General features: G+C 39.9%; 1 long non-coding RNA gene across 1 annotated transcript; it reads right to left on the bottom strand.

The window, feature by feature from the left end:
• Positions 1 to 1710: 1710 nt before the first annotated feature.
• Positions 1711 to 19284, bottom strand: LOC122219181. The gene is made up of 4 exons (XR_006202287.1): positions 19262 to 19284; positions 18584 to 18593; positions 16367 to 16511; positions 1711 to 1858 (listed from the first exon to the last, which is right to left on the bottom strand). It is a non-coding gene; the product is annotated as an uncharacterized LOC122219181 (long non-coding RNA).
• Positions 19285 to 23736: the final 4452 nt, after the last annotated feature.

Genomic DNA, 23736 nt, shown 5'->3' on the forward strand with positions numbered 1-23736 from the left:
ATGGGGTTCTATCATTTGCTACTGTTTTCATTTTAAGGGTGTTCTTGAGAACTTAAAATGCTATGCTCACCGATTTCACTAATGTTCCAGAATGCCAGGCATGGCTATACTTCTCCTGTCAATTGGTTTGTTTCTCTTCTTAATACTGTGACTGAGGTAATATGTACAGATGCTTTGCACAGATGCTTAAAGGATCACAGACAAATCCTTGGTAGCAAAATCATAGCAAATATTCAGGGACATGTAGCCAATTTGATGCACTGACTCCACCAAAGGAATCGTGTTTGTTTTCTTCACTCTCATTGTCCCTTTGTCATATTCTCCTCTCTCACTTATTTTTCATTTTTATCCATAATCAGTTAACTCAAAGTATGAGAGATTGTCTGGATAATCTGGGTGGGCCTGAGTCAATCAGTTGAAAGCCCTTAAAATCAGAGTGGAGGTTTTCCTGATGATGAAGAAATTCGATCTGCGGACAGAAGATTCAGTCTGTTCCCCAGAGTACACTTATAAGAATAAAGCCTTGGGGCGCCTGGGTGGCGCAGTCGGTTAAGCCTCCGACTTCAGCCAGGTCACGATCTCACGGTCCGTGAGTTCGAGCCCCGCGTCGGGCTCTGGGCTGATGGCTCGGAGCCTGGAGCCTGTTTCCGATTCTGTGTCTCCCTCTCTCTCTGCCCCTCCCCCGTTCATGCTCTGTCTCTCTCTGTCCCAAAAATAAATAAAAAACATTGAAAAAAAAAAATTAAAAAAAAAAAAAAAAAAAAAAAAAAAAAAAAAAAAAAAAGAATAAAGCCTTTATCCACTGTTGGGATTCCAAACAGCATTGCTTCTGATCAATGAACTCACTTCAAAGCAAATAAGTATGGCAATAAGGGCCCATATTCATGGAAATCACTGGTCTTACCATGTACCCTACTATCTTAAAGCAGCTAACTTCACAGGATGGTAGAATGGCCTTTTGAAGACAGTTGCAGCACTCGCTAAGTTAGCACTAACTCTGGCTGAGCTGGCACAATGTCCTGCAAGAGGTTGCACATGCTCTAACTCAGCACCCAATACACGCTGTGCCTCCCATAGCCAGGATTCCCAGGTCCAAGAACCAAAGGGTGGAAATGGGAATATTCCACTCACCATTAACCCTTGTGATTCACTACTGAAATTTTTGTTACTTGTCTACATGACCTTACACTCTGCTGGTCTAGAAGTCTTAGTCCTGAAGGGGAAGAATTGTTCCACCGGGAGACACAAAAACTATTCCACTGAACTGGAAACTGAAACTGCCATCCTCCCACTTTGGGGTCCCCATGACTCTGAAACAACAGGCCAAAAAAAAAGTGGTTACTATATTGGCTGGAATGATTTGACTTGATTAACAAAGAAATTGGGTTATGACTACATGATGAAAGTAGGAAGAATATACAGGAGGTATCCTAGGGCACCTGTTAGTACAATCAGTTCTCCTTATTTGTGGCGGTTATGTTCTACAAAGCCACTGCAAATAGAGTTAGGAAATACTGAACCATGGCTCCTATGGGAAATATGTATATATTTCATATATATACACACATTTCTAACATAAAGTGCAATTTTAAATCCTAGAACAATTCATCTTGGTAGATTCTATTTTCTTTGTTTTACAAAAGTGAAAATGCTCCAGCCATCTCAAGGTAAAATGTTTAATTTTTTTTTAATGAAAATGAGGTTCAGAAGTGTTAAGCGACTTGCCTGAATCTGCTCCACTAGCAGACGCCAGATTTGGGATTCAAATCCCGCCCAAATGGCCCCAGAGTTGGAGTTTCTTGCACGACACTGTGCTATACCTGACTGGCTTCATTCTCTGGTCATCTCTGTATAGGCGCTGAAATGAGAAGGCAGAGAGAGCATCATCTTGTTTGTAACCTCACCTAGAAATAAGCCCAGTGGGGATTCAAATTTTTCTTTGTGCGTTTCAAGAATGAACATAAAAGCCAGAAAGTATTGCTTTGGGGATTATAAATAAATTTTAAATAGGTGTATTTGCAAATATGGAATCTTTGGAAAATGAGGGTTGACTGTCCTATCTTGCCCTCCGTATTAGTCAGACCTCTTTAGAAAAATAGACTAATACAATAGATAGATAGATAGATAGATAGATAGATAGATAGATAGATAGATGCTGTAAGGAACTGGCTTATTTAATTATAGAAGCTAAGATGTTTCACAGTCTGCCATCTGCAAGCTGGAGACCTAGGAAAGCCAGTGATATTCCAATCTGAATCCAAAGTCCTAAAAACCAGAGTAGCCAATGTGTAAGTTCCAGCCCAAGCCCAAAGGCCTGGGAACAGGAGATTTAATGGTGTAAGTCAAAATTTGAGGACAGGAGAAGACCATCTCAGTTCAAGCAGTTAGACAGAGCGAGTCAATTTCCCTTCTTCTGCCATTTTCTTCTAACCCAGCGCCCTCAATGGATTGGATGGTACCCATCCACACTTAAGAGGGTGATCTGCTTCACTCAGTATACCAATTCAAAAATGCTGCTCTCATTTGGAAACACCCTCACAAGCACACCCAGAAATACTGTTTAGCCAACTATCTGGGCACCCTATGGCCCACTCAAGTTGACCCCCAAATTAAGCATCACACCCTGTAGTAAAGCAAATGGAAAACTGCAACAATCCAATTCAGCCAGGGTTACTAACAACCCAGAACTTTACAAATGAAAGTTTGGGTCACCCTACCATGTAAAGAACCAAAATTAATGAGGTGCTTGCTGAGGGCAAAGGGAATAGGGAAGGGGTAGTGGGAGAAGATGCCTACAAATACCAACTAAGACATGTAACCAGCTGCAGAAATTGGGGCTGCACTAGGTGTGAGTGTTTCTTCCTTGTTTTGTCATGAATGTGTCTGTATGCATATTATTTTAACGAATTATTTTTGTTTTCCCCCTCTCTTATCCCCTTATCATACAACATAAGATGTATTATTTTTTTTAATTTTTTTGATGTTTATTTATTTTTGAGACAGAGAGAGACAGAGCATGAACAGGGGAGGGTCAGAAAGAGAGAGAGAGAGAGACACGGAATCCGAAGCAGGCTCCAGGCTCTGGGGTGTCAGCACAGAGCCCGACGCGGGGCTCGAACTCACGGACCGTGGGATCGTGACCTGAGCCGAAGTCAGACACTCAACCCACTGAGCCACCCAGGCGCCCCTAAGATGTATGAATAAAGTTAACTTTGTATCATACCATTTAAGGTACAGTCTGTCAAAGAGAAGAGTGAATATCACCCAAGCACTCTGCATCCTCTTGCGGAGAAAGGCTGGGTATGTTTTGTTGCATGCAGGATGTGTGACGTCAGGTGGAAGTAGGACTTTGTTGTCGCCTTTATTTGGAGCATAAGTATCATTTATAGAGGTGTGCATAGGTGCCACGCTGACAAAGAGTGAACTGTAATGGCTTTTTTTTGACATGTCAGCTTGCCAACGTTATAGTCCCAGTTATGAAACCAAAAGTCCACAATCAGTTAAAGTTGACTTTAAGTAAGAGTGAAGGTCTTGCATAATTTATAGGAGACTCATTCAATCATTTGAAAGGCCTTAAAAGCAGGGTTGAGGCTTCCTGGAAGAAAAAAAGAAACTCCACCTGTGGACAGCAATTTCAGCCCAAGCCCAAGATGCCCAGCTGCCTTCCTGACTTGCCTCGCCAGCACCCACAGTTCCCAGAAACCAACTCCTTGCAATAAATCTCTTAATACATACCTCCTACTGGTTCTGCTTCTCTGCCTGAACCTTCCCTGGTAGGCATGCCAAAAGAGAATTAAGGCTGCAGAGGGAGTTAAGGTTGCCGATCAGCTGAAGCTGACTGTAAGTGAGGGGGATGATTCTGCATGAATTGGGTGAACCTGATGCAATCACGGGGGAATTAAGTGTGGAAGAGGAGACAGAAGCATCAGGGACAGAGTGACGCAAAGGGAGAAAGAACCAACTGCTGTTGCTGGCTTTGAAGATGGGGGCCACGAGCCAAAATGCTGGCAGCCTTTAGAAGCTGGCAAAGACAAGGGAATGGAGTCTTCCCTAGAGCTGCCAGAAGACACACAGCCTTGCTGACACCTTGATTTTAGCCCAGTGAAACCAATTTCAAACTGCTGACCTCCCGAACTGTAAGATAACAAGTTAGTGTTGCTTCAAGCCACTGAGTTTGTGATTTGTTACGGCAGCGATTGGAAACTAATATACCAAATCTCTAAATATATATGTGAATGTGTTGATATAAGTGTGGACACAACAATTATAGCGTTGACTTAATTTATCCTTTGTAAAAGAAATTCAGAAAAAAAATTACCATTGGGATTAGTATTATGTGAAAGATTGCTCAAATTAAAGTTTCTACTGAGACACTATAATGAAATCAATGTTGACACTCATGACAGGATCCCACTACGAAGAATTTATGAAGAAAACTGTCTAGGAAAATTGGTTTCATTACCCTTGAATCTCTCAACCACATCAAGAATACAAAAGGGGCAGGAAAGTGTAGGGAGAGTTGAAGATAATATGGTAGCATGGGGCTAAGCTATGAGCCCAATCCCACCCCAATTCCAAGAGGGAAAGGAGGAGCCAGCTATCTCGTGGGGTGGAGGGCGTTCCCCAGGGCTACTCAGATAAGCTCAGTGTTTTATTTTTATTTCTGTTCTGGGAAGGGATGCAGGAGGGTTGGCTTTTTCTAAGACGAAACAAGGAGTGGGATACTGGGCAAGGATCTATACACCCAGGGCCTGTCCCCACAGGAGAGAGGGAATAGGCTTGGGTCACAATGGGCCCAGTCTAAGCAGACCACCTGGAGGGGCAGAGGGACCCAAGGGTTAAAATCCACACGTAGAGCCTCAGGTGGCCTCCAAGAGTGGAGATGCATCTGTCTGGGACAAAGGACAATGCCTTCAAGAGAAAGCTGGCTCTAAACATGTGCCAGGTCCAGACCCCATGGAGTCAGATTATAATGATACCCTGTTCTTATGACATCTTTCCCTTCCCCTTAAGAGTCTCTGGGACAACTTCCTGTTTCCACTTTACAAGATGAGAAACTGGCAGGGTTGAGGGTAGAAGAAGGAACAAAAAGGGAGGAGAGATGGAGACGGGTTCAACTCTATGGCCCTTTGCCACTTGCGGCCCTAGGTTGGCCTGTGCTGGGGAGTTGAGCCTTAACACATAAGATAGCCCAGAACTTCTCTTCATATCTTGGGCTGGATATTCTACTTACTGAATTGAAACTCCATGACACTTAGCACTGTCTTCTGAGAATGAGCAGAAAAGTGAGAGGCCAAACTTTCATTTAAGGAAATAAGAACAAATTCCCCCACTGAACACTTTATAAAAGAGGCAGTAGCAGAATGGATGAATAAGGAAGTAAATAAAGTATCTGAATTACATCAGTCTACCAGTTATATTTATTATACGGACTTTCCATTCCTCACAGTATATCCCACCTAGGTTAGAAAATCAGCACTAACTCTGTCTTCCTATGGTCCCCTGTTTCTGTAACACATAAACCGGAGACCTAAAATCATCAAGATTTCCTCTCTTGTATCTGCCCATTCAGTCTCTAATGTATTCTTCCTTTATATAGTTTTTATACTTCCATTCCTTCCTTCCCTTCCATTTTCCCTACTCTCCATTGTTCCATTATTAGGGTCCAGACTGCCTGATATCTTGGTTACTATGATAGCTTTCTCATTAGTGTCTTTGATTAGGTCTTAGAATCCCTTTCCAATTCAACTTAGTCTACACTGAAGCCAAATCTTCATGAAAATATAGTATCTCTCTATGCTTCTTTGCCTAGCATTCAAGGCCTTCCATGATCTGACTTTACCTTCTTCTCAACTCTAGGCCTACTTCTTCCCTATCCAATGTGTTTATTCCAGGTCAACAGGTATGCCCTGGATCTTTTACTTACGCTTGAAATAGCCTCGTGATTGTGGATACATTTCAGTTTTGTGAAATCCTATCCTTCCTTTAAAGTCGGACTCAAATGCCGCCCATCTCATGAAGCCTTTCCCAGCTGCCTCAGTTGGAAAGCTTAGTTGCAGTGTGAGTACGGTAGATTCCAGAAAAGTACACATCTGCCTAATTATAATTAAATCAAATAAGAACAGGAAGAAGCATAACCTTTGAAGTTTCCCACCAATATCGACTTGCCCTTTTAACGAAATTTATACATCTGAGTCAAGGATGAATTGACAAAAGGGACGTGACTAACATCAAGAAACAAAAGTCTGCGTTCTATATTCAGAACTTTCCAGGAAGATATGAGAGACAGAGGAAGTTTTGTCACAAAACAGTTACTTCTATGGTGGAATAGAGTTAACTGGGTTTTCACAGAGGTTGGGTGAAGGACCCACTTTTATTGTCGGTGTGCAACCAGAAATCATATAGTAATCTGAACAAGAAAGTGTAATTTAAAAAGTTAACTACAAAAAAAGTAAAAATAAGGAAAATCAAAAATTAACTAGAGCAAAAGATTAACTAGAAATAGAGAACCATGGGGCTGAGAAAGTATACCCACAGAGGGAACAAACTTGGAAAAGAGGCCCCCCTCCCAAGTCTAGGCCTCAGGCCTTATTAGAGAAGTCCACTGGACAGAAAAAATATCCCTGGATTATTCTGGGCCAGAAATGGCCCGTAGTTGATTGGAGCACAGGCTGGCATGGGACTAGGATGCAGGGAACATTCTTCTGGTGGGAGGCAGGCAGAGGCTGGTAAACTGGGAACCATGGCTCGGATTCACTGGAAATTTGCCCTCTGGGAAGTGTGCAGGGGAAAGCCATCCACGAGAGGTGCCACACCTCCAAAGTCATTGTAAAGCCACCAGACGAGCTACTGGGTGGGTCCCCACAGGGAGGTGCTGTATTCTGCTGGCCACTGGCCCCTGCTGGCTGCCACTTGAGCTGGAGGAGCCTGGCCTGCAGAAGCTGGCCCATCAAAGGACCCCGCTGGGAAGGAACATAGTAAATGAATTTGAAAAAAAAAAAAAAAAAAAAAAAAAAGAGCCCCTTCCTCCTGCAGTGTCCCTCCAGCGCCCTCTACTGACAAAGTTTAACGTGCCAGCTGCAAAGGAGAGATGCTTATAAAATCCAGCGGCGAAAGAGTGGATTGGAGACCGAGAGGTAGTACGCTGATAACTGGAAGACTGCCCAAGCCATTGTCTTCCTGTGCTTTATTTTTCTATTCATCAGACAAAATGGATTTGTTAATCAACTTCCCAGGTACTTAAATCTCAGGATTTTTCCTGGCCATTACCATCGCTATCATCAAAGAATCCCAAGGGGACAAAAACATTTGTGGAGACTTGCTCTAGAATCGATGCTTACATACATTATCTCCTGAAGTAGCAAACTATAATAACAACCATATTAAACAATAAGCAGTATGTAAGTACATGCTATTAATCTTTCTATTTGAACCTATGGGAAACTAAAGTCCAAGAACACCTAGTCAGTAAATGATGGATCTAAGAATATGAACCTGGGACCATCTGATTAGAAAATCAGTACTCTTTTCACTAACAGCCTGAATTTCTCACCAAGGGACTATTTTTTTTGGTGTGCTAAGAATTCCGGGTGCCAGGCTGAAAATGCAGTGCCTTGACTAAGGCCTTGTCTTTGAGAAAACCCGCTGGAAATCAGTTGTTCCTTTTTGTACCCATATCTCCACTGCTGGGTGATTCTAGCAGCCTAATGTTTATGGAGCACTGCGTGCTAGGCTTTGAGCTAAGTGCTATGCCTGCCTTTTCCTGACGAATCCTTGCTACAATCCAGTGGGTAGGTATTACTCGCCCCATTTTCCAGACGAGAAACTAAAGGCTGGAGAGGTTAAATAACTGGACCAAAGTTATCACCCAAGTAGAGGAAGTAGGATTTGAACTCAAGCAGGTCTGACTCCAGAGCTCAAGTTCTTGACCATGCCATGAGGTCAGGGCCTTCTGTTGAACCCTTTATTTCGAATATGACTGATATTGAAGTTTTAAAAATATAGAATAGGGTCAATGTATTTTTCAGCTTCACTGAGTTCGGAAAGGAAATTGCAACTCTGAGGTTATTAGGCTCCCGGAAGAATGTTAAGCTGTCTTACGGCGAGCGGTCCATTTCTCGGAGTTCTGGATCCGGTACCCCTTGTCCATTCTCATTAATTCCAGGTGAGGTAAGGCAGACCCGTGGGTACTTGACACAAGCAATTTGCAATAGTCTAGGATGAGGATAGCTGCTGCTACAGCAAATACTCTTGGCAAATTCATGTTTCATGGCCTTGTCTCTCACCCTGTGTCTGCTTGCTGAAAGCATCACATCCACGGAAGCGACCTCTGGGCAACTCAGCTGGTGAGTCGCCCTTGGTCTCCACTTTAGGTGTGGCCCAAAATAGATCTCAGTGCACATTTCCGTGACACTCACACTAGAGCAACACTTATATAACCACCGAGAGCAAATTTATCAAAATGCATAATGTTTAAGTAATTGCCTCACTTAGGCTTCATTAAATTCTGCTTATCTCATTTATACAACATGACTATCATGCCAAAAGTATTTGTGATAAAAGGTAGGAACAAAGGGAATTTTAAGAATTTAATACCCTATAAATATTATTTTACTTAATAGTTCTACAAAATAAAATGGGGCATATCTAGACCTACTTTTAAGATAAAAATGTATATATTCCTTCCGTAGACCTCTCAGTTGCAAACATTGATCAGTCAATTGTAACATCTTCCCGGGACTTACGACCACTCCTGGTCTAAAGACTTCCGGATGCAGTCTAAGAAGGATCTCACGTTCTTGTAAATCTCACTAAGTGAATCACAATAACAATTACAAAAGTGGGTCATTACTGTTCTAATTAATGAAAATTCACGGAGCATAATTGCCTCAATTCTCACAATTCTCGGTATAAATCGCTCCTTGCTGTTCAAGTTCGTACCACACGGTGGCAGCCTTGTTTCTCGTTTCCAGGTCTGTATTTTCACAGCAGGGATCCTCCTTGTTACTGAATCGGTATCGGTTTTCGGGAGCAAGGAGCTGATGCAGGACAATGTCCTGGAGGAAGCCAGCAGGAAACATAGCGTGGGCCTTTGTTTGCTTGCTTATAAAACCAAACTGATCTCCAAAGTCCCTTCTAGCTCTAACTTAATTCCAAAGCTGACTGGAGACTGGATTGAAATCCAAGATTGTGAGGAGAGGAAGGTGGCACAGAGCCCCTGCAGGAGCAAGCCCAACAAACCTGCGCCACCTGAGGGACGTAGTGAGGGAGGGCACGAGTGAGAGTGTTCCCAGCATTTTCCAGAAGGAAAAGCAACAGGCTCCGCAAACCTCTTTGAACGGTTGAGAGTCCCCAGGACAAAAGGAATTAATGAAGATTCGGATGGAAGTTATAAATGAGCTAGAAAACACTAGTTACAAGTGTTGAATTTCCAGACCCTAGAAAACGTCCTAAGATCAATCCTAATGTGTAAAATTACCATCTCAGGGGGAAGTTAGAAAGAATCAATTCCTAATGGAAGTAACTCTAGAGGGGAGCTGCAAAACCACCCCAAGCCAATCAAGGCATAGTTTCAGGGGGGATAATCAATACCTGATCAATAATATTATTGTAACTCCTCTCAAGAAAAACCAAATTAATAGAAAGATAGCAATCTGCATGCTGTCTAAAAAGGGGGAAACGGAAGAATTTAAGATGTTTCTGCAGCACTGTGCGGGAGAGACAGTCTTGATCACATTGCATATATAGATTTGGTCCATCTGAGGCATATGTACTTTTTAAAGAGATTTTTTTAACGTTTATTATTGAGAGACAGAGAGACACAGAGCATGAGCAGGGCAGGGGCAGAGAGGGGGAGACACAGAATCCGAAGCAGGCTCCAGGCTCTGAGCTGTCAGCACAGAGCCCGACACCGGGCTCGAACTCACCAACTGTGAGATCATGACCTGAGCTGAAGTCAGTTGCCCAACCAGCTGAGCCACCCAGGAGCCCCTGAGGCATATGTACTTTTAAGTAAGACATTTACTAGCCTAGTTTGAAAATGCTTGCCATTGAACAAATGTCCTGATCACTGGTTATTTCTGTTACAGAGAAATGATTTTATTTTCAGTATTTATTTGGAGACAATAGAGCAAAGTGTTTCAGAGCACAAGCTTTGGAATCAGCCCTTGCAAGTTCAAATTGTCCTCCCACCATGCGCAAATAAAAATCATTTTACTCTGCCTTTATTACAATTGTTTCGTTTTCTCATCTCACTTCCTGGGCTAGAACTTCTAGAACAAAGGGGAGAACATAATGGTGATAAGAGGCATCCTTGTCTTAGTTTTATTTTAATGACTATGCTGCTAGTCTAGGCTTGACAAATAATATAAATATGAAACACACTGAACATGTTCAAAGTCTGACTTTTCAGTGAGTCCAACCTTCCTCCCAATAAGGTAAATGTTAGCCTGGATTTTTTTGCTTATAGTATCCTTACTTATAAAAATTGTTCTCGTTACTTTTTTTTTTTTTTTTTTTACCCTTCCTTCACAAGCGATTTTTAAGTTTGTTTCATTTTGCATGTCTTTGAGCTGGGTTCATACTCTATGCAGCCTTTGTAACTTGTTCATAGCACTCAATATTGAATTGATTAATCCCCGTGATTGCTTCTAACGTCAGTTTATTCATTTTTGCTGCCATATAATATTCCCTCGTATAAACACACCGCAACTTGTCGCTTCTATTTTTTAAGAAAACTTTGGATTTGTTTACAAGTTTAGCTACTAGCAGTGTGGCCTTGAATATTTTTGTGTATGTATCCCAAAGCAAGAGTTACTCTATCACTGCTAACAAGATGAGATTGAGCATCTTTCCCTATGTTTGACTCATATTTTTATTCGTATCATCATGTTTCTTCTATGAAATGCTCTTTATGTCTTTTGCCCATTTTTCAACTGGGTTGTCTGACTTTTCCTTACCAATTTACAGAAGTTCGCTACTTCTCCATGTTTTTTCATGCAGTAAAGACATTCATTTTATTTTGTTCATAAAAAAATTTGTTTATTTATTTTGAGAGAGACAGAGACGGGGGGGGGGGGAGAGAGGGAGAGAGAGAGAGAGAGAGAGAGAATCAGAGAATCTCAAGCAGGCTCCACACTGTCAGTGCAGAGCCCGATGTAGGGCTCAAACTCACGAACTGTGAGATCATGGGTTGAGCCAAAACCAAGCGTTGGACGCTTAACCAACTACACTCCACACAGGCGCCCAGGAGATTCATTTTAATGTTCTAAACTTGAGCTGCTTTATGATTATTGCTTTCGTATCTTGTTTAAGAAATACTTCCCAGCCCTGAGATCATAAATCCAATATAACCATTTCATCTGCTTCCATGTTTTCCTTTTAAAGTCTTGAAACTTTACCCGTCACATTTAAGTCCTTCCTCAGGCGGGAATTGATATTCCTGTATGGTGTGAAGTAGGGGTCCTATTTTATAACCCATTTTCCTAGCACTGATAAGTGATTAGCTCATTCTTTCCCCACTGAAATCGCAACACGACCTCTGACATATATCAGGTTTCCTTATACGAGTCTGACTTTGGCTCCTTATTCTGTTTCACAAGTCAATTGATCTAACCCTACACCAATAGTCCATCATTTAACTATAGAGCTGTTTAATAAATTCTGCCTGTTCTTCAGGATTGTTTGTCAAAGTTCCTCTAAAAAATCTCGTGGGGATCTAGATTGGAATTCAATGGAATCTACAGCCCAGTTTAGGAAGAAATTACTTCTTTTAGATATTGAGTTTTCCTACCTATGAAAATGATATATCTCTGCATTTATGTAAGTGTTCTTCAATTTAATTGAATAACATAATTTTTATATAAAGGTCTTGCATATCTTATTAGGAGCATTCCTAAATGCTTCATTTTGTGGATTCTATATATCTTACATTTTTTATTACATTCGTTCAATTTTTGTTGCTGGATGAAGTGGATATGGTTGACGCTCAGTTTTCATTCCTACTCTTTCCTAGTATCACTGTTGTATTGTCACTGCCACTTTCAGCAGAGTCTGGAAGGCTAAAATCTACATTTTGCAGACTCTTCCGAAGCTAGTTTTATCTTTGTGAATTAGTTTCCACCAATCATGTAAATTTACAGGAAATTTGGAAGATGAAAGTAAGGCAGAGGTCATCTTTCTGACACTTCATCCGTTTTTGGCTAGTAAGTAAGCACGGTCATTGAGATGTGGAGCTCGTCTGCGGCAGTGTTCTAGAATCCAGTCACATTTCACAGGCATTGAGCTGAGAGGCAGTTGGGAAGTGGCTTTCCGATTTCACATTCCTGAATCGCAGCACTGGCGGTGTGTTACTGAATGCAGTGACCTGATTCTCTAACTTGTTTATTGTGGTCTTTGGAGGATCATTCTGTGTCGTTCTGAGCATCATATTTGGAAGCCCAAAACTTCCAATGATTTCATATTCCTCTAATTTCCTCTGTTAAACTTCTGTTTAAAGTACTTGGAGTGGCTTTAGTTCCCAGTTGTTAGCTGATTTATAGAAACGCAACTAATTTTTATATTTTATTTTGCATTTCACAACCTTGCTGAACTCCTTTTCTTATTCTAGTAACTAATAAATTCTTTTGAATTTTATTTTCATATAAATATTTCATCTGCTAGACATAACCATTATGTTTTTAAAAATCATTGCATCTTTGGGGCACCTGGGTGGCTCAGTGGGTTAGGTGTCTGACTCTTCTTTTCTGTTCAGGTCATGATCGCAGGGTTTGTGAGTTCCAGTCCCACAGCAGGCTCTCTGCGGGCAGCACAGAACCCACTTGGGATCCCCTCAACAATCCATTTGGGATACTCCCCCACTCTCTGTGCACACACGCTCTCTCTCTCTCGCTCTCAAAAATAAACATTTTTTTTTTAAAAAGGGGGAAAAAATAAAAATCTTTCTATCTTTGGTATATTTTTCTTGCCATACTCACCTGGCTAAGACTCCAGTAGAGAGCTGGTTGAAACAAAGTAAAAGTTTAACAGCAATCGTCCTTGTTTGAGTCTCAATCTTAAAAGGGGAAGTGTTTGGTATTTCACCATTGGGTATGATATCTGCAGTAAAGATATTGTTGTTATTTGTAGATACTTTTTATCGGTTTAAGGAAATGTGGTTTTATTCCTGGCTTTATAAAAGTTATATTTTAAATCATAAATGTATATTGAAATACATCAAATCCTTTTTTTTTTGTATCTATTGAAATATTCATCTACTTTTCTAGTCTTTTTTTAAAAAGTTTATTTATTTATTTTGAGAGACAGGGAGGAGAGAGAGACAGAGAGAGGGAGAGAGAGAACAGGGGAGGGGCAGAGAGAGAAGAAGAGAGAATCCCAAGGAGGCTCTGCTTGGGTTAGATTCAGGGTTTGAACCCATGAACTGTGAAATCATGCCCAGAGTCAAAACCAAGAGTCAGATGCTTACCGACTGAGCCACCAAAGGGCCCCTGATCCTCTAATCTATTCATTTAGTGGATTATATATATTTACTTTCTTATATGAAAGCAACCTTGCAATCCTGGTATAAACTCACTTGGTCATGGTGTATTTTTCCTTTTTATGTATCGGCTAGTAGCTTAAGCACTTTTTTTTTTCTCAATGTTTCTTTCTTTATTTCTGAAAAAGAGAGAGAAAGGGACAAAGAGAGAATCCCAAGCAGGCTCCTCTCTGTCAGTGCAGAACCCAACCTGGGGCTCGATCTCACAAACCATGAGATCATGGCCTGAGTCGAAATCAAGAGTCAGGCACTTAACCGACTGAGCCACCCAGGTGCTTCCAGTATTTTTTTTTTTTTTAATTTTAAGCTATTTCAATAGCCGTGCCATGATATCTCATTGCCGTGTCTCTGCATTGCTTTAATAACTAATAATGTTGAACATCTTTACATGTGCTTATTTGCCACCTGTATATATTCTTTTTTTTTTTTTTTTTTAACTTAAATCCAAATTAGTTAGCATCTAGTGTAACAATGATTTCAGGAGTAGATTCCTTAGTGCCCCTTACCCATTTAGCCCATCCCCCCTCCCACACCCCCTCCCGTAACCCTCAGTTTGTTCTCCATGTTTATGAGTCTCTTCTGTTTTGTCCCCCTCCCTATCTTTATATTATTTTTGTTTCCCTTCCATTATGCTCATCTGTTTTGTCTCTGAAAATCCTCATATGAGTGAAGTCATATGATTTTTGTCTTTCTCTGACTGACTGATGTCACTTAGCATAATACCCTCCAGTTCCATCCACGTAGTTGCAAATGGCGAGATTTCATTCTTTTTGATTGCCGAGTAATACTCCATTGTATATATATACCACATCTTCTTTATCCATTCATCCAGCGATGGACATTTGGGCTCTTTCCATACTTTGGCTATTGTTGATAGTGCTGCTATGAACATGGGGGTGCATGTGTCCCTTCGAAACAGCACACCTGTATCCCGTGGATAAATGCCTAGTAGTGCAATTGCTGGGTTGTAGGGTAGTTCTATTTTTAGTTTTTTGAGGAACCTCCATACTGTTTTCCAGAGTGGCTGTACCAGCTTGCATTCCCAACCACCTGTATATATTCTTTAATGAAGTGTCTGTTAAAGTCTTTTGCTCTGTGTTTTATTGAGTTGTTTTGTCATAATTGTTTTCTTACAATATTTTTAGAGTTTTTATAAGGCATATGACTTGCTAATACTCTCTCCAAGTCTATGGCTTACTTTTTCATTCTCTTCACATTTCTTTTGAAGAATAGAAGTTTTTAATTCTGATGAAATCCAATGTATTGGTTCTTTAATAGGTATTCTTTTGATGTCATATATAAGAAATATTTGCCTAATTTGAGGACATAAAGTTTTCCCTGTGTTTTCTTCCAGAAGTTTCATGGCTTAGGCTACACCTTTAAGTATAGCATCCATTTTGAATTAATTTTTATATATGCTTCAAGATATGGATTGAAGTTCTTTTTTCTTTTTTTTTTCCATTTGGCCACCAAATTATTCTAGCACCATTTACTGAGAAGATCATCATTTCTGAATTGTTTTGTTCAAGAATTTTGCCTAATGATTAAAACTGGCCAGTATTTTCATATCTCACACCCTCTTTGTAATGTTTGATAACAAGTCATTCTATGAAACTAGGAGTGTTTCCTATTTTTCCACTCTTTAGAACATTTTATATAGGCTTGGAACTATTTATCTTCTTTGAATGTTTGTTACCAGAGTGTTTGGTATCCTCAAAAGCCATCTGGGCCTGAAATTTTCTTTGTGGGAAAATTCTGGCTATTAAGTTCTTAGGTGTGGCAAAATATGTTTTCCTAGGAATGTGTCCTTTCTTCTGTATTGCCAAATCCTTTGCTGTATATATGAATGTTTATGATATCCTCTAATCATTTTTTAATGTCTACAGCATTTAAAATAATGATCCCTTTTTGTATTCCTGATAGTAACTGTTTGTACTTTCTCTCTTTCTTAACTAATCTCAACTAAACAAATATTTGTAAGTTTTATTAATCACATATATATCAGCCATTAGCTCTTCGGATGTTACCTTTGCCTCTTTTCTCTCTCCTCTACTTCCTGGATTCTGATCAAATGTATGTTAATCATTTCTTTCCTGTCATTTATGCCAATACCTTTTCTTCTGTATTTTCTTTTTGTCTCTGTTTCATTTTAAAATATTGTTTCTAATTTATCTTCTAGTTCACCAATTCCCCTTCCAGCTGTGTTTGCTCTGCTATTAAAACCACTAATCAAGTTTTTAATTTCAGCTATTATATTGTTTTGGTTCTGGAAATTTCATCTCGACCTTTTTCAAACCTGCTTAGGTAATTTTTTTTCCTACAGATATTTCAAATGTATCTTTTATTTTATTAAATAGTAAGCATAATTGTTTCATTACCTATTTGATAACTTTCTGAATCTAAATATTAAATATTTTTGACTCTATTTCTGTTATTTGTCGTTTCTTTCGGTTCTTGCTCATGTGGTCTTCTTTACGTGCCTATATAAGTCTAACTATATATGCACTGGGAATAGCACTTGGAAACCTATTTATAGGAATAATTTGAAACCTAATAGAAATCTACCTGCTTACAGAGTGATCTGTGTTTCCACTGGGCACCCAGGGACACTATCAGTCTGAAATCAGTGTCTGGAAACAACTACTACCGGACTTGTTTACTTCAGGTACATTCTTACCCTCAGGATATAGCCCTTTGGTGTCTCACTTTGATGTCAGGAAGATCTCCTATTCAACTTCCCAATTAGTGCAATCACTGGGCTATTGCTGTGCCCTTCACTTATGGAGGACGTCAACATTAAAGTTTCAGGTCTCAGGACTGGCCAATACTCACCGAGCAAAAACACCTTCTGATGACTATTGACCTTTCCAGGTTCTTCCTTTTTCTTAATTTTGGTCTCAGAGTCTCTTATTCTCTTTTCAGTATGTGCTTCTAAGAAAGGCTTCTGGATTTTTCTCCCAGGATTTTTAGTAGTTTTCTGCAAAAGAATTAGTCAGTTACCAGAATCCTGAGGTCCATTCCTTTCTACCTGAGTCATTTTTGCTGTTCATACCTTAGGAAATTTCTCATTTCTTCAAAATGTTTAAATTTATTGGTAGAAAGTTGGTCTAGTGTTCTCTTTTTATCTTTTTAGTCTTTGGCATGTCTGAGGTTAAGACTCCCTTTTTCATTTCTAATTATTTTTATTTAAGCTTTATCTCTTATTTTTCTTGGTCAGACTCATACAACTGTTGTCTACTTTATTATTCTTTTTAAAAATAAGTAGAATCCTCTGTATTTTCTTTGTGTTTTCTATTTCATTAATTTCTGTTTTTATCATTTTTTTTCTATTTTCTTGGAGTTTCTTCAGCTTTTTATTCTAATTTCCTTTTCTTTTTATTTTTTTTTATTGTTTATTTATTTTTAAGAGGGAGAGAGACAGAGTGCTAGTGCGGGGAGGGGCAGAGAGTGAGGGAAACACAGAATCTGAAGCAGGCTCCAGGCTCCAAGGTGTCAGTACAGAGTCTGATGCAGGGCTCAAACTCAGGAAGTGTGGGATCATGACCTGAGCTGAAGTTGGATGCTTAACCGACTGAGCCACCCAGGTACCCCTCTTTCTCCAACTTCTCAAGTTGGATACTTAGCTCATGAATTTTCAGGCTTTTTTCTTTAACACAAATCAAAGGGTTTTTAATTGTATTAATTAATCTCTACTAATTTTTATCTGTGTTATCTATTAATAGTTCGGAGAGATTTATTGGCATAGCTAATCTGATATAAATTTGTCAAATTTTAACTTTATATCTTCTAATTTTTGCTTTTATTTTGCTGATATTAATGTGGCTACTACATTTTTATGATTAGCATTTTTCTGGAATCTTTTTAATATTTAACTTTCATAATTTCTGCTATTCATATATAATAAATCTTTAGAGATCTTCTATTTCTTTTTCATTCAGCTCGATGGGCCTTGAGCTCACAACTCCTAGATCAAGAGTCACATGCTCTACTTGCTATTTTTTTTAAGTTTATTTATTTATTTTGAGAGTCAGAGAAAGAGAGAGAGAGAGAGAGCACACAGGAGCAGGGGAGGGGCAGAGAGAGAGGGAGAGAGAGAATCCCAAGCATGCTGTGCATTGTCAGTGCAGAGACTGACTTGGGACTCAGTCCCACAAACTGTGAGACCATGACTTGAGCTGAAATCAAGAGTCGGACGCTTTACTGAGCCACCCAGGCACCCCATGTCACATGTTCTTCTGACTGAGCCAGCCAGGTGCCCCCATTTGCTTATTTTTTTAATCCACCAAAACAATCTCTGTTTTTAAGCTGGCAAACTCAATATATTTACACAGAATATAGTTGAATTACTTGTAATCTATTATGTTTTTTTGTTTTTTGCATGTGAGTTTGTTTAGTAGAAATTTACAACTTTTTTCCACTCTTACTTTACATCATCTCTTTGTTCCACTTTTTCTATGTCTTTTTTCTCTCTTGACTTTATGTTTGTTTAGTTGTTTGTTTTATTATTTAATTTTTGCCTTCTATCACATGGGAATATATACACTATTTTTTATTCTCTTTATAGTAGTAGTAGTCTTTTAGTAATCTTATTTAACAACTCAACAAGATATAAACCCATCATACTGTAACTTCTTTCAAGCAATACAAATCTAAGGATACTTTTCCTGCACCAACCTCCACCCTGCTACCCCAAGTTAAGGAGTTGGTAAATGTACAGGGTAAAATTTCCAGAGTAAAAATTAAAAAGTTAATTTTAATACCACTAGAGGGCGAGATGCATTTTTCAAAATGACTTGTTTTACACACTTCAAAATAATGTTATAGTAAAACCCTGGTTTGTGAGCATAATTCATTCTCAAAACATGCTTGTAATCCAAAGCACTTGTATATCAAAGTGAATTTCCCCATCAGAAATAACGGCAACTCAGATGATTCGTTCCACAACCCAAAAATATTCATATAAAAATGATTACAATGCTGTAATATAATACAAAATAATAAGGAAAATACAAAATATAAAGAAAAATAAACAAATCAACCTGCACTTACCTTTGAAAAGCTTCATGGCCGGTGTGAGGGAGACAAGAGAGAGGAGGGTTATTGTGTAGGACAGTTTTCACACTTTCAGTCTCACTAACGGAATCACTGCTGTCTATTGGCTCAATGGAATCTTTTTTCTTTTCATGCAACTTTAACAAGGAACCTGTCCAATGACACACGGCTTTTGCTTCCTTTTGAGGATTTCGTGAAAATGTGACATTGCATTGTTATTAAACAGATTCACTGCTCACACTGCTCAGCCTTTTTTGCGTAGTCCTTTCCTACAAAATTGTGTACTCTTCCCCACGTTTTATACATCTCCCTAATCTCATCTGAAGTGAGGGATTCCTCCACCTTTGTCTCCTCCTCCTCTACAGACGAGATACAGACGTAGACTTCTTACAAAATTTTGCAGTTTTGGCCACTTGCAGACCTCGTTTGTACCTCTCGATGATTTCCTTCTTAACTTCCACTGTGATCATTTCCTTCTCGTAACTGCCTTTCTTTTCAACCTTTTTCTGCATGGGGGCCATTGTATACACTCTCACGGGTGTTGACTACAGTACAGTATTAATAAAATCTTTTTACATATTGTATTTAATGTAACTGGCAATAAGGCAGCAGAGGAAAGGGTCTATATCTGCAGGCAGCCTGACCTAGAATGAAGCAAAGCATTCCTAAACTTACTCTTGTATGGAAAAGCAAAGGACTGTCCATAGGTGCTTTGAAGTGACAAAAAATCCACTAGTGCCAGTTGTGGGCAGCTTCCAATGTTCTGAAAAACCACTAATTTCTGCCAAACACCGTGGGCTGAGACGGAGCATCTGAACATTGAAGATGATCACCAACAATCCTGCAGCGAGCGAGAGAGAGAAGAACCATTGGCTCAATTGCAGTCATGTGATGTTCGGCATCACGTACTACCCATATTATAAGACATCGCTTGTTTATCAAGTTAAAATGTATGAGAAATGTTTGCTTGTCTTGCGGAACACTCACAGAACAGGTTACTCGCCATCCAAGGTTTTAACCGTATTTATATTAGCTGCAAATTGAATGATCTATCAAACGACCAAACAAACTTTTGTTTCAAGAATGTGGCCTAAAGATACATATACTCTAGTATTTTAAGATTCAATTAAATTAACGGAAGAAATATAAACATAAAAATTAATTCAAAGCAGCACAAGAAATGAGTCTGAGGTGCCACCAGAATCACAGAACAGTGGAGAGTTTCTGAATCATGTAAAGCAGGAGCCACACTAGAGCATTAAATCTGAGATGGGGGGGGTGGGATGGCAGGAGGGGGACACAGCAGGCTCCATTTTGTGTATGTACATTTGTGTCGTCTGACTTTCTACAAAGAAAACGTACTCGTGCATCATTTGTGTAGGAAAAAAAGGTTATTCCATAGTCATTTATAAATAAACTATATGGATAGAGATTTGATGATAAAAACCTAACAGAGCTGAGGATCTCTGAAGCTTGTACATTTGACCAATGTCGTAAGAACTCCTCCAAAAGGGGGCTAACATCAGAGACAGCGGAGGTCTTTAATTCACATGGAATGTATTTTTGTTATGAAATAAAGATCTGACTGCATATATATTTTTTCCAGTGGATAGTCAACTGTCTCAATACCATTTACTGGTTAATTACCCTTTTCCAACAGAGTTGAAATGCACCTTTATCATTTAATAGATTCCTTTAAATACATAGATATGTTTTCTATTTTTATTTTTTTTTTAATGTATATTTATTTTTGAGAGCAAGAGAGTGTGAGTGGTGGAGGGGCAGGGAGGGAGGGAGACACAGAATCTGAAGCAGGCTCCAGGCTCTGAGCTGTCAGCACAGAGCCTGACTTGGGGCTCGAACTCATAGACTATGAGATCATGACCTGAAGTTGGACACTCAACTGACTGAGCCACCCAGGTGCCCCTGTTTTCTATTCTTTTCCACTCATATTCTGTCCGTCCCTGCCCCAATTCTATACTATATTAATTATTGTTGCTTTAAAAAATTTTTTTTAGTGTTTATTTTTGAGAGAGACAGACAGACAGAGTGTGAGCAAGGGAGGGGCAGACAGAGAGGGAGACACAGAATCCGAAACAGGCTCCAGGCTCTGAGCTGTCAGCACAGAACCCAACGTGGGGCTTGAACTCATGAACCATGAGATCTTGACCTGATCTAAAGTCAGATGCTTAACCGACTGAGCCACCCAGGCCCTCCCATTATTGTTGCTTTTTAATGTGTTTTTAGATCTGGCAGTTAAACATATGATTTTTTCTTTTGCAACACTATGTCATGCTCCTGCATTTTATTTTTCAGGTGAAATTTAGAATTTGATTAATTTTCTTAAAAATTATCATTAGCTATCAATTGGAATAACATTAAATATGTAGATACATTTGAGGAAGATCGACTTCTTTATACCACTGAGCCTTTCCACCCACGCAGTTTTACATTTGCTTGTCTTTTTTCTCCATCTTCTGTCTCCACTTCTCTTCCTATGTCACTTTGTTATCCGCTAGTGAACATTATTCTCTTCCTTACAGGATATATCAGCTCGTTGTGTCAGTTCACACCTTACCCAATTTTACTGCCAGAAAAGAGGACTGTTCTTTTTCCCAGCTGCGCCTCAGTAAGTCCTGGAGTAGGACACTCTTTGGCCTGGCTTGGTCACTTACCCTCTTCCTCACCAATCACAGGAGCCAGGAAAGTGGGGTCGTGAGTCCAATCAGGAGAGGTAAACTGCACAGGGATTTGAGCAAAAACAGTATAACATAAAGAATTTTTAACTATCACAGGAAACTGGGAGTATTAACGGGCTGGCCAGCAAGAAACAAAGAAAACACAAAAGAATATAGAAACCGCACATTTGAGGGGCAAGCACTATTCCAGCGGCTGGGTTGGAGATTCAAGGAACAGACTTGCACACTCTCCCCTCGCCCCCAATACAGCTGAGTTCCAGGCCTAATTGGAAAGGGCAAGGCCATGGCTCACTGAAATTTGGTAGGATGCTTTCCAGAGAGAAGTCATAAGAAATCCACCTTCTAACTGCTGCGGAAAGCAGTTCACAGGAGATGTCTCACGGCGGGGAGGCTCTCCTACAAAACCTCACGATAGGGAGCAGGGGTGGCGGCTACCTATGCTGTAGGAGGCAGACACTGGAGAAGCTGCTGACGCTGTAGGAGCCCCATGAACTACAGAAACCTGCCTGACCGCTGGGCTCCATAAGCATCTCTACAACAGAACGATGCTGTATTTCTATGGAAGAAGACACTGCTATCCTCCTTACCAGTAAAATGCTCACCCTTTTCCCAAAAAAGGAGACACAGGGTCCTCAGATTCATCACATCCATTGCTAGCTATATTACTTAGTCCTCAGGTTCAGTCACCATTCCACTGAATATTGTTACTTAAAGACTAATTGTAAGGTTAACTTATGTAGCGAGTTGCATTGTGGCCTCAGGAGATAGGTCTACGTTCTAGTGCCCAGTTCCTGTGAATGTGTCCTTTTTTGGAAACAGGGTCTTTGAAGACATCATTCAATTAGGGATCTTGAGATGAGGTCATCCTGGATTTACAGTGGGCCCTAAATCCAAGGACTGGTGTCCTTATGAGAGAAAAAAAGGCAGGGGCGGGGGCAGATTTGAGCTACAGACACACACAGAGAAGACAATATGAAAACGGAGGCAGAGATTGGAGTGACGCATTCATAGGCCGAAGGATGCTAATGATTACCAGGCTGCCACCAGAAGCTAAGAGAAAGACATGGAACACATTCTCTCTCAGAGCCTCCAAAAGAAACCAACACTGCCCACACCTTGATTTTGGAATTCTGGCTTCCAGAACTGTAAGAGAACAAATTTCTGTTGTTTTAATCCATCAGATTTGTGGTACTTTATCACAACAGAACTAGGAAACCAACACGGCTTCCAATAACTTGAATGTCAAGTAAAAATAGGAAGGAGATAAAGGGATAAAATGATCAGTAAACACAAATGAACGCGTAAGATATAATAAGCCAAGAGAAAACATGCAACGATACTGCATTTCTGTAACTGTTCACAAGGTCACAGTTAGTGACCTATAGCTTTCACTTCACTACCCATTCTGCATTTCCCTACTGTCAGCTGGGACCTCAGTCGGTTGGGATTCTTTCCTTGGTGGAGTGGCCCAAACCTTCATTTCCAAAGGATCTCAGTCTTCTAACACCCTACCATTTATTTTTGGTTGCTATGAATTTTCACTAACTTTAATATCAGACATAGAAGTACAAAGAGGATTCTGGAGACTCTTCTGGGTTCTAGACTGTCTTTCTTGCCTCCACTGTGTGTAAGTAACCTAGTGTCCCAAACAGTGTCACCATTTAAGAATATCATCTCACGAACAGTTTACAGTTTTGGGTAGGGATTTTACTTGTTGTTGCTAATTTAGTAAATATAAGAGGGAGTTCAAAATGCCTCTAATTAGTTTGTGTGTGCCTTTTCTGTATACTTTATTTATATAAATAAATGTCATAATAGTTTCTTTATATATTTATATGTTATTCATGCAGTAAACGTTTCGCAGAAGTCATATATATATATATATATATATATATACACACACGTAGTGATATATATGTGTATATATATATATATACACACACACACACAATTAGTGTATATGTACATACATACATATCTCTATGTACATACATACATACATACATATTACTCCAGCCAGTAAATTACCTCCTGTTTTTGCTTTTTGTGGCAGTGGTATAAGGAACCCCAAATGGCCAGATGGTAGTCTCGTCTTCCAATTCAGTGAAACCATTGATATATCTCATGAAAGAAGCATTCTCCCTTTGGGGACTAAGGTCTCTACTCCGGCAGCAAAGTTTCCAGGTAAGGGAGGGAAAATTTCTGAGGGGATTATAAGGTGAGGTTGTGAGAAGAGCCGCTCCCACTCCCATACCTTGATTCTGATGTGTTCTGGCTATGGAAGCGAGGGTACCATGTGATGGTCTCTGATGCAAAACGTATCCTGTAAGACAGGCTTTCATTTCTTTCCAGGGTGTTGCCTCTCAGCTGGGCTATGGCTGAGGCTTCAGTAAGTCATTTCACTGTTCAGTTCAGCCGGCTGCTTTCAATCGACGGGGAATGTGGTAAGGC

This window comes from Panthera leo, chromosome B2 (genome assembly GCF_018350215.1).
Source record: "Panthera leo isolate Ple1 chromosome B2, P.leo_Ple1_pat1.1, whole genome shotgun sequence".
In the NCBI taxonomy this organism is placed as follows: domain Eukaryota; kingdom Metazoa; phylum Chordata; class Mammalia; order Carnivora; family Felidae; genus Panthera; species Panthera leo.